The sequence below is a fragment of the Mesocricetus auratus genome, unplaced genomic scaffold (assembly GCF_017639785.1).
Source record: "Mesocricetus auratus isolate SY011 unplaced genomic scaffold, BCM_Maur_2.0 Super-Scaffold_100014, whole genome shotgun sequence".
In the NCBI taxonomy this organism is placed as follows: domain Eukaryota; kingdom Metazoa; phylum Chordata; class Mammalia; order Rodentia; family Cricetidae; genus Mesocricetus; species Mesocricetus auratus.
In genome coordinates, this window is record NW_024429197.1 from 40831592 (window position 1) to 40847741 (window position 16150).

At 42.3% G+C, this 16150-nt stretch overlaps 1 pseudogene; it reads right to left on the bottom strand.

Annotated features, from left to right (window-relative positions):
* Positions 1-331: 331 nt before the first annotated feature.
* LOC101842796 overlaps positions 332-16150 on the bottom strand; it is a 45847-nt pseudogene continuing 30028 nt past the window's right edge.

Consider the following 16150-nt stretch of genomic DNA (forward strand, 5'->3'; position numbering starts at 1 on the left):
CATCAAACGTCTAAACAAATAAGCCATGGGAATATCTTAGCAATTATATACCGCCCGTGGCATACCAATTGGAAAGCTTTTATTTGACTTGTTTGTGTCTGAGGCTGGGGACTGACTGACTTAGGGTTGGAGATAGAACTTGCGGATAGACTCCCAAGCTAAAAAGGGGACGGGGAGGGGCCATTCATTCATATTTGTGTTCATTAATGTTTCCACTCAAATTTAATGGGAAAATATGCCTCCAAACCACCTGCATCATGCTGCTCCCTTAAATGGAAGGGTGACTTATTCATCTCCTAGAACTTCTTCAGTTTCACATTCTAGCATCCGGCTAGCAGTTTTTACTGCTGAACCGATGTACAAACTCCGACAGCGTGGAGACAGCTCCCCATCCTACTTCAGGGTCCATGCTGATGAAGTCGTTCAGGTTCATTTTGGAGTCACTAGTTTCAATGAAGGGGTAAACTGGAGGTGGTTCTCTCCAGTTCCCACTGGAATCTTTCATGTGAGAGCGGTCAGAAGCAAAGTTCTTCGAAAAGTAGGAATCAGCGCGAATCAGTTTAAATAAATGTGGATGAATGTCTTCGTCAGACTTAAGGGCCGGGAAATGGCAAAATAGAATCTAGGTCATACATGAAGCTCTGTCCTTCACTTGGCAAATGAAGCAGAACCACATGATAATCCCAGATCATAGGTCCATTCCCAGGTCTTGCCTGCTGTTTCCAAATAGGTACCAACTTACCATCTTCTTCTCATTTGATATGAAGACAGGGGAACACTCTTCCAAGGGATACTGGTCGTGAGTTTTGATGTATTCACAGAGTTTCCAAATGTTTTCCTCACAATAGCAGCTGCTGTAGACACATGTGCCGGATCCCCATAGGGCAGACTGATACTGCAGGGCCGTGGGGGTGGGGCCATCCCCCCTCCATGACCCGAGGAATGGGCTTGCAGCAGTTGAAGCCACTCGCCCTGGCGGAGCGCACACCTCATTTCTTTCTCTTTCTTTCTCTTTTCATCTACCTTTAGCTACAGCTGCCTCATCTCCTTCTCTGTCTTTATTGTTCCTGCTTGTGTTTACTTTCCCTTCTGTTTCCTCTGAGTTACTTGTCTTGCTTTGTTAATTCCTTTACATTCCTATCCCCAGTATCTAACATCTTAGTGCACATAGTACTATTTGTGCTCCTTTATTCCCATCAGGGCATGCAATCGAATTAACTGAAGCATGTTTTCAAATGGACCTCTTCAGGTGTAGCTGTTTCTTCAGATAGTGGTCTACTCTCAGAGTGGGACAAGGGATCTGCCCTGGTGCCCTGAGCATGTGGGCTGAGGGTATAACCACTAAGTGACAACCTCAGGGGAGACGTGACAGTTCAACCCTGCTAGAGCCTGGTCCCACTTCAACATTGCAAATAGTTCTACTGAAAGAATGTGGGTGACTAAAACAAAATCCAGCCAACACCAAAGATGTAACGCACAAACAGAAAACATGAAGAATTGAGCCAACATGATTCCTCCAACTAATTCCACAGTAATGCCCTGCAAATGAAGAATTAGACAAAATCCCAAAGAATGATTATAAGAATGATCAACAAAGTCAGGGGATAGGAATAAACTCCTGGATAAATTCTAAGAGAACATACAAATGAATGAAATAAGGAAGTCAAGGCAGGATAAATATCAATAAAGGAAATACTTGGAAAAAGAAATTAAAAGACATTATTATTTTTAATTGCTTGTGTGTGTGCTACCAAGAGTGTGTGTGTGTGGGGGGGCGGTATGTAAACGTCAATGCAGGTGCCTGCAGAGGCCAGAGTCATTGGATTCCTCTGGAGCTGGAGTTACAGATAGTTATGAGTTACCTGATGAGAGTGCTGGGAACTGAACTCAGGTCCGTTGAAAAGGCAGTAAGTGCTTTTCTCTGCTGAGTCATCTCTTCAGCCACTGAGAAAATCAAATTTAAATACTGGGAAGTGAAAAATTCAACAAGTCAAATAAAGATGCATCAACAGAATGGATAACGTGGAAGACAGGACATCAGAGCTTGAGTAACAATAGATTAATAGGAAATATGAATAGAACATGTGAGGTCTCTGGGAACGATTAAAAGAGCAAATTTTGGCACCATGGGAATAGAAAGAGGAATTTCAAGCTAAGGGCATAGAAAACGTAACCAATAAAAACCACAGCAGAAAAATGTCCAGATCTAGAGAAAGAAATGCCCATAGATACAGGAGGCATTTAGAACACCAGTCCAGTAGATCAGAAAAGAACCTCCACCATGTCATATTATAATTAAAACACTAAATACATAGAACAAAGAAAGTACACCGGAATTGGCAAAGACACAAAGTCAAACTCAAGGGCAAACCCATGAGAAGAACAGCAAACTTCTCCATAGAAACTCTGTGAAAAGATGTATTTTAAACTCTAAACAATAACCACCAACCAAGATGACAATGTCCAGCTTTTCATAGTGGAAGAAGAAAGGAAGACTTTAAAAGAATTCTCATGATCACTAGCCAGCACTACAGAAAATTCTCCAAGGAATTCTATATGCCAAAAAGAAAAATAAACACACTCATGAGGCCACAGGGAAGAACAAACCACACTAGAACAGTACATAAGGAAGGCAGGATAAAAAGTATCAAACACTCCAAAAACAACAGAATGACCGAAATTAACATGTAACTTTCAATAATAACTCTGAATGCTTTTGTTTGCTTCTTTTTAGTACTGGGAATTGTCTAACATGGCTTCCTGCATGCTAGACAATGGAACAGTACTGATCTCAACTTTCCAATCAAAAGTCACAGCTCCGACTGAATTTAAAAATAGGATCTGCCTGTTGTTGCCTTTAAGAAGTACGCACTGACAAGAACAAACACAGGTTTAGAGTGAAAAGATGAAAAAGTATATAATGTTACTAGAAAAGCAAGTGAGGGTAGCAATTCTAATATTTCACACAAGAAACTTAAAATCACAATTAGTGAGAATCAATAAAGGACAGTATATATAGATTAAGGAACAATCCATCCAAAGGACATCACAGTTTGAATTATATATGCATGGAACATGGATATACAAATAAACCAAATTCAAAATCAATAGAAGGAAATTTATAATGATTATGAAAGAAAATAATAAAATGGAAACAAAAAGAAAAATACAAATAATGAAATGAAGAGTTTGTTCTTCAAAAACATAAACAAGATTGATAAAGAAAGAGAAAAATAATCCAAGTTAATAAAATTAAAGGTACAAAGGGAGACATTACAAATGACACAATAAAATTCAGGGGAGGTCTTTGAAAATCTGCACTCTGATCATTTGAAGAACACAGAAAAAATAGGAAATTTCCAGGCACATGTTATTTATTAAAATTAAGCCAAGAGGCTGTAAGCAATTTAAATAAATTGCACACATAACAAACAGTGAGATTTAAGCGATAAACAGACTTCCAACTAATGAAAATCCCAGGCCCACAAGATTCACTGCATTTTACTAGACTTTGAAAGAATACTAATACTCCTCAAACTGCTGCATAAAATAGAAGACACTGCCAAACTCATTGTACAAAGCCAGGATTACACAGATTCCAAAAACAGAGTAGAGAGAGAGAGAGGGATGGAGGGAGGGAGGGAGGGAGGGAGGGAGGGAGGGAGGGAGGGAGGGAGGGAGGGAGGGACGGAGGGAGGGAGGGAGGAAGGAAGGAAGAAAATTGTAGGCCAATCTCCTTGAGTAGGTTCTACTCTCAGCAATGGTCAGAGAAGCTTCCGTTAGCAGTGGCTCAATGCAGAGGCTGATCAAAGTACTGAGAATAAATGAATATTGAGTGGTCAGCACTAAACCTGAAATCTATGTCACCCTCCCTAAGGTTCAGGGGACATAGATGTAGTAGTTTGAATAATAATGGCCCGCATAGACTCAGGTGTTTGAATGCTTGGCTCAGAGAGAGTGGCACCATTAGGAAGGGTGGCCTTTTTGGAGGAAGTGTGTCACTGTGGGGGTGCGCTTTGAGATTTTATATGTTCAAGCTATGCCCAGCATGGCTCACAGTCTCCTCCTGCTGCCTGCAGATTAAGAAGTAGAACTCTCAGCTCCTTCTCCAGCACCGTGTCTGCCTGCATGCTGCCATGTCCCACCATGATGATAATGGACTAACCCTCTGAAACTGTAAGCCACTCAATTAAATGTTTTCCTTTATGAGAGTTGCTGTGGTCATGGTGTCTCTTCACAACAATAAAACCCTAAGACAATGGAAGTGGGGGAGGGAGGAGTCAGCACGGTGAAATATTACATTCTGGATATGATATGGCTTTTCTACCCATGAATTCACAGCAGTTGTGGTTACCTACACAAGGTAACCTATAAAAGATGGGGCTGGTTAACATTTCGTCGAGGGTGGGGGAGGACCTTATAAGGAGCTATATAGGCAATTGGGGTAGAGGGAGTCATAGTCCTCAGTGGTGTGGTCACTGGAAGGTTGGTTGCCCTTGCTCAAGCAAATACACCTGTGCTCATTCAAGAACCTCTAACTTACAAAAGAGAAAGAAAGACAGAAAGGAGAAGTAGGAGGAGAGGCACCAAGGAAGAGGGGACAAGAGGGTGAGATGGACAAGAGAGAATACAGGAGGGGGAAATATGACCAACATACGTATGTGTGAAACTGTGAAAGAATTGAAGAAATAAACACCAAAAACAAACAAAACCCTATCTAACCAGCCAAACGCATACACAACCCAAGCAATGAATGGGCTAATAAAAGGGACAGATACTTCTTAAAGATGAAGTTCAGATGACCAATAGACATATGAAATTTTTTTGCTATTCTTAGTCATCTGGGAAATGCAAATTAAAACCACACTAAGATTTCATCTCACTGCAGTCAGAATGACTCTTGTTAAGAAAATAAACAAAAAATGTGGCAAGGATGTGGGGAAATGGAAACTCTTACTTGGTACTGGCGGGAATGCAAATTGGTTCAGGCATTATGAAAATCAGCATGGAATTTTCTCAAAAAAAAAAACAACTAAAATCGGAAGTACTCCATGACAGCTGTACCTCTTTGGTATGTATTCAAAGACTCTAATACACCCCAGAGATAGCTACACATTGCGCTTATTGTAGTGCTGTTTGCAAAAGTGAAGTTATGAATCAGTTTACATGTCTGTCAACAGATGAAATGATAAAGAAAATGTGGTACACATTTATGACCGAGTTTTATTCATCCATAAAGAAGAACAGAATTATATTGTTACTTGGAAAAATACATGCAATGGGAGACCATCACATTAGTCAAACCCAGAAAAGCAAATATTTCATGCATTGTGGTGAATACTGTGGCTTCCTCATGCCATGTAGTCACTGCCTAAATAACACATGCACATCTGGGATGTTCAAAATACTTGAAATAAAATGAACGTTCAAGATACAGATAAAGATGACAAAGGATGGATCCCATGTATTCAAATTCTTAATCATACAGGTGAACAAGCTTATGATGGGCTTTGGAATGTGACAAACTTGTTATATAAAACAGAATTGCACATGAACATGATGGCAAACCCCAGGTATCTTGTAAATCTTAAGATATTTTCTCTCTGTGGCACTAAGTTTTTAAAACTCTGGAATTTGACTGTATCTTGACATTTTACTTCTAAGGATTGATTAATCGGCTCAAGCCACTAAGTGTTTCACTTTAGAGATTCCAAGTTTGACTCCTAACTATACTCATTCTCAGTCAGCGAAGAGCAGTTGATTCTTAGGATCAATAGGTTATACTCACAAACAAAAGGACTCATCATGCATTAGTCTCGAGATCTTATTTGAGCCAACAAAGGAGAATACATGCAGCCTCATGACCAAGAGAATCTGGCAACAGATAGATACAATGCAATCCCCACCTTAATGCTCTCATACATGAAGGTTCCCTCTGTATTCAGGTGTTATTTGCTGTAGTACTAGGCATGGAACCTAAGGCCTCCTCTATACTGTAAGTGCTCTACCACTGAGCTATGTAAACTCTTGTATTTTGAGGCAGTCTCAATTCTGTCTGAGGCAGGAATTCAACTTTCCCCACTTTCCTGAGGAGCCATAATTACAAGATTGTGCCATTAGGGCCTGGCTCTACTCTCTAGTTCTTACATGAACGATTACCATTAAACAACAACACCACTGTTAGCAGGTGACACCAGGCCAGGGCTGCTTGTTTCCACCTTCCTTTTCTGGGCTGTAACTGTGGAAGGGTTCTGACCAGTTTCATAGGAGTTACTATTCTAGCCACAAACGCAACAGAAAATCATCACTTTCTTATTTGACTCAATTCTTTAATTATTAAACTGAGAAAAATTATAAAGAGATAAAACAAATCAGATCAATATTTCTCAAAACTTTTTTTTAATCATCTCCCCCTCCTCTTTAAGGAGTCTTTTCAGACAAATTTCCTCAAATAGATTTTTCCTTATAAAGATGTAATATTGTAGGCATGTGTATATCTGTATAACTTAGTCCTCGTGAGGATGCAAACCATTCTAGCCATGGGGAGTAGGCATTCAGAATACAGTACAGAGCAATTAAGAAATTAAGGAAAAGAGTAGGAATCACACAGTGTGACATTATTTTAAAGCTAGAGTCCTCATTTATTAATCCAGTTTTCAGATACAGTTGCTGTGGCTTTTAGGGCAAAAGCCCACACCCTTCTTGTCCCCCTTGGGGGTGATAGACCAGAGATTAGTGTAGGCTTGAGGCCCTTGTAAAGTAGAGGCTGTGGCTGTTACCAGGATACCAATGAAAGCATCTTCCCAGGGACTGGAGAAATGTCTCTGTGGTTAGGAGCATGTGCTGCGCTTATAGAAACCCTGAGTTCTGTTCTTGGCACCCACATGGTGGTTCACAACCATCAGTATCTCCAATTCCAGGGGCTTTGATGGCCTCTTCTGACCTCTGAGGGTGACAGGCACATACTTGGTGCACATAATACATTTGGACAAAACATCCATACACATTAAAATAAATACATCTTTAAAAAAATAAGACATCTACTCATGTCTATGAGCACTTGTCTCTTGCTTATTTGAAATCCCACTAGCCATAACCAACTAGCAGTTAAATATGTCTTAGCACAGCTGGACAGTGGTGGCACATGCGTTTAATCCCAGCACTCGGGAGGCAGAGGCAGGTGAATTTCTGTGAATTCGAGGCTATCCTGGTCTACAGAGCTACACAGAGAAACTTGCCTCAAAAATAAACAAACAAACAAATAAATAAATTTCTGAGCTCCCATCAGGAATTGGTAAAAACAATACGATTGGCAGTTCCCTGTGTGAGTTGAAGGTATGAAGTCTATTTAGGAAAACATTTTTGAAGGTCTGAGCTGACACACCCTTTATAGCATAGAATATTCTCAGACAATTTACTGTTTTAACCTGAAAGTAAAGTTAATCCAGCGCTGGAGTTGTTGCAGCCAGTCAGCCTAGGTGAGAACAGTACAAAGTTGGGGGTCTGGGCTCACAGATGGGGCTGGGCTGGGATGGAGAGGGACCAAGGAAAAAGTAAAACTTCTACACTGGCTCATACATTTGATTTTTTTTTCAGTGATGCTGACTGAATGAATCCAGGGTCTTCCACAGACTAGGCAAGTACTCGGATGTTAGACTACAATCTAGCCTCCAGCCTTGGTGTTCCAATGTCTTACCAGGAGATTTACACCTAAGTCCAAGAGTTTGGAAATTATGTAATGACAATTACTGAGCACACCACATAAAGCGAAGGCAATTATTAATGTGGCAGAAAACAGAAAGTTACATGATATAGAAATTAATCATTATGCACTGCTTGGTTCAGCAGGACATAATTTTAGGGGTTCTAATAACAGTAACATTAAGTAATGACTGGGGGGCATTTTTTATACCTGGTGTTTCAATGCCTAGTCTCTTCGTCCAGGAACAGTTGAATACAACTTAGCACTGTTTGGAACATAGTCTTTGGGATGGAGTGAGAGTTAGATGAAGTCATAAAAACCTGGGACATTATTATGTGATTAGTATCTCCATAGGAAGAGACAACATAGTGTCCTCCCTCCCTCCTTTCTCCCTCCCTCTCCCTCCCTTCTTCCTAGACATTATAAGATGAGCAGTTTACCTACCACCCACTTGTCATGATGTCTATCGAAATACAGCTCCCAAGGCAATGAGGCCAACCAATGGTGGTCTGAAACGGTGAGCCCAAACGACTATTTCCTCTTTGTAAATTTACTGCCTCAGGTGCTTTGTCACAGTGATGGATATCTGGTTAACACACCGGATCTTTAGTAACTGAATTGTCTTAATGTTTTCTCACTAACCAGCATGCGGCAGCAAATTAATAAAACTCAGCGGCTTAAGGTTGATATAAACTTATAATCTTACAGTTCTTGAGGTCAGAATATAGCAATCGGCTGCACTGGCCCACAGTCAAGGTATCGCTGGAACGACTCTCCTCCTGGGATTCCCTGGGGAAGGTGTATTTCCTCGCTTTCCCAGAGTCCTCAGGGTGCCCACATCTCTTGGCTTTCGACCTCCTTTCATGCCCAGAGCCAGCAGTCACAGCACTCCGACTCTGCTTCCACTGATATCTCTGTAATGATGAATTCTGACAGTCGATGTGACTAGATTAAGCAATATCAAGGGTGTTGATGAGGCACTCCTTTGGGTGTATCTGTGTGCGTGTATTCAAAGAGATTCGACTGAGTAGGAAAGACTGATGAATGGCGTCATCGTATGAACTAGAGTCCCAGACTGAGTAAAGAGAAACAGGAGAGGGTGAGCAGGACCCATTCAGTTTTCTGACTATGGGTTCAATGTGCCCAGCTACTGTACATTCCCACTGCCATGCCTTCCCTGATGGGTGGACTGTAGCCCCTAAAACTGTGAGCCCAAATAAACCAGTCCTTACTTAAACTATGGGGTTTTTTGTTTGTTTGTTTGTTTTTGATACAGGGTTTCTCTGTCATGTCTGGCTACTTTGCTGTTACAGCAATGAGAGAAAAGCAGCCAACGCAGTCTTTTCTGACTCTGACACTGCTGCTTCCTGAAAAAGCCCCTGTAGGGAGCCATTATTACATAAGCCTACAATCTAAGCACTTGTGTAACAGGGTCCCAGACCTTACCACAGCTGGCTCCGTGGTGGAAGTACCATTCAGGCTGTAAAACTCAGCACACAGACAGCACCATGTGCCAAGTCTAAAACAAAGGCCTAATCTATCAAGTCCATAGCTCTGGAAAAGTCTCTAAATGTGCTAACCTTGTGTTTTAGCTTCTGTAGTTCTGTTTCTGGCTAACCTTGTTAGCTGAGGTACGTTAACGCAGGGCTTGGTTTTTGTGCTTAAAAGCTCACCCTTAGAAAGGCTCAGGCTACACCTTCTGTTGACTTAAACCCATGTGTGATCAGTCTTCTCTGGTGGACACTCCACGTCACTTGGAAGGTTGAAGCAAGGATCAGGAATTCAAGGCCATTCTTAGCTGCACAATGAGTTTGAGGTCAGTGGGGCTACGTGTCTCAAAAAGTCAAAACAAGAAAACAAATAAACACACAAAGAGCCTTGTGTTTGCGTGTGGCTTACTCACCTAGAACAACTAGAATAAATCTTCCCAACTCAAAATTCTTAATTTAATCATATTTGTATCATTCCTTTACCATGTGGGTAACATATTCACAAATTAACTTTGTTAAGTCTTGGGCTTTTTTGTTTTTGTTTTTTTGGGGGGGTTGTTTTTGTTTTTTTGAGATGGGATCTCTCTTTGTGGGTTAGGCTGGTCTCAAACTCAGAAATCCTCTTGAGTGTTTGGATTAAAGGTGTGCACAGCCATGCCCAGTCAAAGTCTTAGAAACTTTGAGGGACCATTATCCTGCCTAGCACACTGGGGATCCGACATAGTGATGTTGACAGGAAGTATGCTGAAAACACTGGCATCACTTAGAGGATGTGATGGTCTCTCATGTAAGTTAGAAGACACACCCAGAGGCTTCCTTTACAGCCCGCCCCTCCAGTGGCTTCTACCCACAAGCCACCGGGGCTTTCACTCAACACAGGAAAGATTTACTTCCATCTTTGCAGTTCTTAAAATAAGTTTTTCTAAGCTGTGTTGAAGCCTCTTTAGCATGCCACAGAGGGTCATGCAGGGTGGCATGAGGGACAAAAACATTTAATTTGGTGAGTGGTCTAATACAATCTCTTTTCCAGCACCATGCGCGCAGGTTTATGTTTATTCTGGGTTATCGAGGATGGAATCCAAGGTGGACAACAGAGAAACTGGGAATCCTGTCTTCCATAATTGGCATCCCTTCACCCTGGGGTTGCCTCACGGTTCCCCAGGATATAAGCCCAACCTGGGAAAGTCTAGAGTCAAAGCAGGGAGCCATGAACCCATCCTTGTTCTCACGCCAGGCAGCGTCCCAGCTCCCTTACCAGCTCCCTTTCCTCTCCTGTGTCCTCGCTTTGTTACCTGAGTCATTCCTCATGGTCCTGCTGGTGGGAGACCGGTGCAGACGGTCCCTGATGGCAGAAGAAATTTTGCACTTTAAATAATCGGGATGTTGGGATTATTTAATTCCTAGAGCTGGCACCTCTTTAGGGATAAATCCTAATCCTAGTAGATAATTTACAGACCAGAGAACTTCCGGAGTGAGATTGGCCTGCCAAGAAATCTCATCATTTTGTCTCCAGATTAGACTGTGCTTTCTTGGCTTAACTGTGGTCAGTACTGGGTTTACTGGTGCGTGCCTATAATCCAAGCTACTCAGATGTAAGGACTGTTTTGTTCAAAGCCAGCTTGTGTTAGAGAAAGTCCGTTTTTTTTTTTAAGTAATCAGAAAAACTCTTTGATTTTCAAAAAAAATGGGAGGCTTTCTTCCACTTGTTGCATTTAAAGAGATGGAAGGAAGGAGAGGAAAGGAGGAAGAAAAGACTACAAATCTGCCTTAGTTACTTTTCTATTGCTGTAATAAGACACCATGACCAAGGTAGTTTATAGAAGAGTTTATTTGGGGCTTACAGTTCAGAGGGTTTGAGTCCATGGCAATCATGGTGGGAAGCATGGCAGCAGGCAGGAAGGTAGGTGTGACAGTAGAAGCCATAAACACCAGGCAGGGATGGAGGGGGAATAGAGAGAGAGGGAAGGAGGGAAGGAAGAAGGGGAAGGGAAAGAGGGAGAGAGGGAGAGAGGGAGAGAGGGAGAGAGGGAGAGAGGGAGAGGGAGGGAGGGAGGGAGGGAGGGAGAGAGAGAGAGAGAGAGAGAGAGAGAGAGAGAGAGAGAGAGAGAGAGAGAGAGAGAGAGAGAGAACGCTGGGAAGGGCATGGGCTTTTTAAACCTTCCAAATCTATCCCCACTACCACGCCTCCTCCAGCAATGCCACACCTCCTAACCCTCCCAAACAGTTCCACAAACTAGACATTCAAATATATGAGCCTATGGGGGCCATTCTTATTCAAACCACCACAAAGTCACAGTTTAGTTTACCTTATTCAACACATCAAAACATTGATTTCCTTTAGGAAACCTTCTCTGTATGAGAAAAGTTCAAGTGATTATCGACAAATAGTTCATCTATCTGCATATTCTCTTAATATATCATTTCTATTACCATCTGTAATGGTTATCTTTTTCAACTTGAAACAACCTTGAATCACCTGAGGAAAGAATTGTCTATATCAGGTTGTCCTGTGAATATATCAGTACGGGGTTGTCTTACTTAAGTTAGCTGATACAGGGAGGCCCTGTCCACGGCTGGCAGTACCATTCCCTAGGCATGGGGTCCTGAACGGTCTCAGAGTGGGACTGAAGACAAGCAAGCAGGTGCCCGTGTATGCACTCATTTCTCTCTGTCCTTGACAGTGTGGTGTGACTTGCTGTTTGCAGTTCCTACCTAGACATTGCCACCGTGGTTAACTGTAACTTGGAATTGTAAAAGAAGTGAACCTTTTCTCCCCTACTTGCATCTTACCACAGTAACAAAAATTAAACTAGGACACCACCCCTCACAAATTTCCTCTTGGTTGTGCATAAACTGAAAATCTAATTCAAATGTCCTCTCTTTCCAAACAACCCTTCCGCCCCAGGCCACTGGGGTTTAATAATGGGGACTGAGGGGTAGGTCTAGAACTGAAAGGATTTCCTCCTTGGGAAACAAGGGGTCAGTGTAGGGGACGGAGCAGCTGGGCCCCACACAGAGGCAGCTTTCTTCCAGTGGAATGCCAAGCCCACGGATGCCTGTCCTCAGCTGTTCCAGTCCCTGTTAGGACTCTCTGTTCTGGGGCCCTAGAATGGAACCTGCAGGTCAACCCTGTTCTCCATCACCATGGCAGCCTTTTCTCTTCATCATGCTGGGCTTGGCATGATTTCCCCCTCTACCTGAGTCTGGGCCAAAGAGCAGGAAGACTTCAGGGGCTGGGGATGTGGTGGGGGGCTGTGAGTACTGGAGGGCAGGAGCGACCAGGCAGCCTGGCAGTGACCAGTCATTCTGGGAGCCCTGCTGGGGGCCACGAGTCTGGTGCTTTGAGCCTCCAGGGTTCTTAAGGAATGTTCTCAGCTTCTCTAGGTGTTATGACCCCATTTTGTAAGGAGACTAACCTTGAGGATTCAACAGGAAACAGATGGTGTCTGTAAAGGATTCAAGTGAAGTACTAACTATTGACAGAGGTGTGAACAGATCTAAGAACCCCATCAAGAGTTAGTGAGTCCCCTCTGGGTTTAGTGACAATGCTGAGGCTAGAGTGGAGGAGAGAGGTGAGAGTCACCCAAGTCTCACAAGAGCTGAAGCCAGGAAGAGGAAGCCAGGAGCCAGACACCACTTGGCTTTTATATCAATCTTAACTACTAACATTAACTTTCTCATCACACTATGTGTTTATGTATGTGTGTGTAGACATATACATACACAGGAAGAGTAATATATATCTATTCTGTAATACATGTATTCTGCAATATATAGAGTAATACTTTATATGTTAATACATACCAATATTAATTATATAATAATATATAATGTATTATCATTTACTTCATATAATTATATATTATATATAAATATAAAATTATTTCTATGTAAAATATATAGGTGGGCGCTGGTGGCACATGCCTTTAATCCCAGAACTCAGGAGGCAGAGGCAGGCAGATCTCTGTGAATTTGAGACCAGTCAGGTCTACAAGAGCTAGTTTCAGGATATCCTCCAAAGTCACAGAGAAATCCCGACTCGAAACTCCCCCCAAAAAGAAAAAATATCTATAAATAATAAAATATATACTAATACACAAAATGAAGTTCATAAAATTAAAAATAACATATAAATATCTTATATTTATAGTACTTTAATACTTAAATATATGTAAAGAATAACAGACATACACACACACAGAGAATGGCTATAAGGGTTAAGATTCACAACAAAGTTTAAGGAATTTCCAAAGAAGTCTTAGTATGCAAGGGTTGATACAGAAGCAAAGAGGTCATGCACATGGTTAGATACCAACAAACCGGTAGGTCTGGTCACTAAATCTCAGTAGAGATGCCCAGCCAAAGTAGAGACAGAGGCCATAGAGGCAATGTGCAGAACCAGGTCTAGATAGACAAATGAGTGGATGGATGGACAGACACCAGTTCTCACAAGCCATGACAGCATCAGGGACCAAACTGAGTTGTCACAGTGGGACAGTCGGAAATTCTCTGCCTGTAGATTCTTTGATGCACATATAGCAAATGACCAGGTAACAGGTCAATAGTTAGGGGCCCTCTTTATAGGGGTCAGGAGAAATGTTTTCACCCTTTGCTCATCCTGGTGTGAGGGGTATATTCTCAAGTCTGGATTTTCTGGTCTGACTTAAATATACCTACGTGTTCACATAATCCAAATTTACCGTGGTGATTTTTTAAACATTAATTTGTATGTATGTGTGTGAGACAATGTGTACCAAATGCATGCAGGTGCTCTCAGAGGTCAGAGGCGATGGATCTCCTGGAACTGGAATTGTAGTGGGTTATGGGCTGCCTGATGTGGGGTACTAGGACTTGAACCTGGATCCTCTTCAAGAGCAATAGCACTTAGAACCATCGAGCCATCTCTCCAGTCCTACTTTGACAAATTTATGGGATGTCCTAGTTCAGCTTTCTGTTGCTGTGCTAAAACACCGACCAAACCCAACTTGGGGAGGGAAGGGTTTGTTTGGCTTACCCCCTTCAGATCACAGGTCATCACACACAAACACACACAAAAGTCAGAATCAGAGGAGGAACTCAGGCGGGAACCTGGAGACGGAGCTGAAGCAAAGGTCGTGGGAAAATGATGCTACTGGCTTGCTTTCTGTTTCTGCTCAGCTAGCTTATCTTATACCACTCAGGACCACCTGTCCAGAGGTGGCACCACCCTCAGTGAGCTGGTCCCTCCCACATCAATAAGCAATGAAGAAGTCACTCCATAGACATGCCCATAGGCCAATCTGATGGAGTCACTTTCTCAAGTGAGGCTCCTTCTTCCTAGGAATGTCAAGTTGACAACCAAGAGCAGCCATCACGCATTGTGATACCATTTTCAATTTTAGGAAGAACTTTCCAGTCTGTACCTCACGAGTTTGATGCTGGATGGATGATGGTGTTTATGTGCCTACCAAGGCGCAGGGTCATCCATGCTCTGTGTTTGCACTCAAAATGGAGTCAAATGCTGTTTGTAAAACAAAATCTCACAGCCTGAAAAGCAAAACGTTTATATAATATGAAGTAACTTAGAGCAGTACACAGCCTGGTCGCAACATTGGGGAGATGGGTTGGAATTGAGCAATGCCCCTTCTTGTCTTCCATCTCTGCTTTCCATTGATCAAACCCAGCTGGAACTGGAGGATGAGGAGGCTGGGATACTCAGCCCAGATGTTAGTCTTCTGAGAGGCAAGAGACTAACCACACAAGTCCTGAAAACCGAGTCAGCAGACCCAAGTCCTGTGCTGGATTTAAAGTATACAGAATTCTACCCTAACGTCTTCTTTACATTGTCTTCATTACTGACTCACTACACACAGCAGCTGTTTCAATTGGAAGAAAGGAAAGGCAAGAAAATTGAAGTTTAACACACAGACCAGTTCTACCCAATTTAAATATTTTATATTTAAAGGTACATTAGACTTTAGTTTGCTTGCTTGCTTGGAGCTGAGGACTAAACCTAGAGCCTTGTCCTTGCTAGGCAAGTGCTCTACCACTGAGCTAAATCCCCAACTCCTATTCTAGACTTTTAAAAAGAGTGTCGCCTTTATCTCACGCATCTCATGTGAAGCTTCAAACTGTATTTTAGCACAGTAGAAATTCTGAAATATAATTAAACACAGCTTCTACTTTTGTCTTCAACTGCATTAACTATGCAAACACCCTCATCCATTGAAACACCCCTGGTGAAGTACTGCCGTAAGTAATGGGGTTGACACAGAGATGATGAAGACGCATTTTGTTGCCATGTGCAGGATGGAGTGGAAGAGACAGGAAGACCAAGCAATGGCTCCTCCAGCAATGCTGGTATGGGACTAGAGCGCATGAGCGAAAGAGGCAGGAGTAGGAAGGCAGAAAGGAGCAGGTCCCTCCCTCCTCCATGCCTGGGGAACGACAGCGTTATCATGGGATGGGCTATCCTGGGAAAGAATGAACAGAGACTGGGAGGTTGTTTGGGTCCCTTTCTGACACAGTGAGCACAAGGATGATGCTTTGAGACAGACAGATGCGTTTTTAGTTAAATTGGGCATAGGATATTGGGGTTTGGAAGATTGCTTGCTGTTTAAGACCTAGGAGTGGCCGTCATGCCCGAATGAGAAAACAGAGAGGAGGAAACCTCTTGACATTATTTATGGCATGTTCATGTGTGTGGGCTTTTTTCTTTCCTAGAAGAGAATGCCCCACAGCATTGACATTTTGTTTTTCTATTTTTTGTGTGTTTTGTATTTTTTGTTTGTTTGTTTTTTAGTTTTTCAAGACAGGGTTTCTCTTGGCTGTCCTAGAACTCATTTTGTAGATCAGGCTGGCCTTGAATTCACAGAGATTTACCTGCCTCTGCCTCTGCAGTGCTGGGATTAAAGGTGTGTGCCACCACTGCCTGGTGGCACTGACATATTTTTAAAGTGTCTTAAAGAAGTTTAAAAAG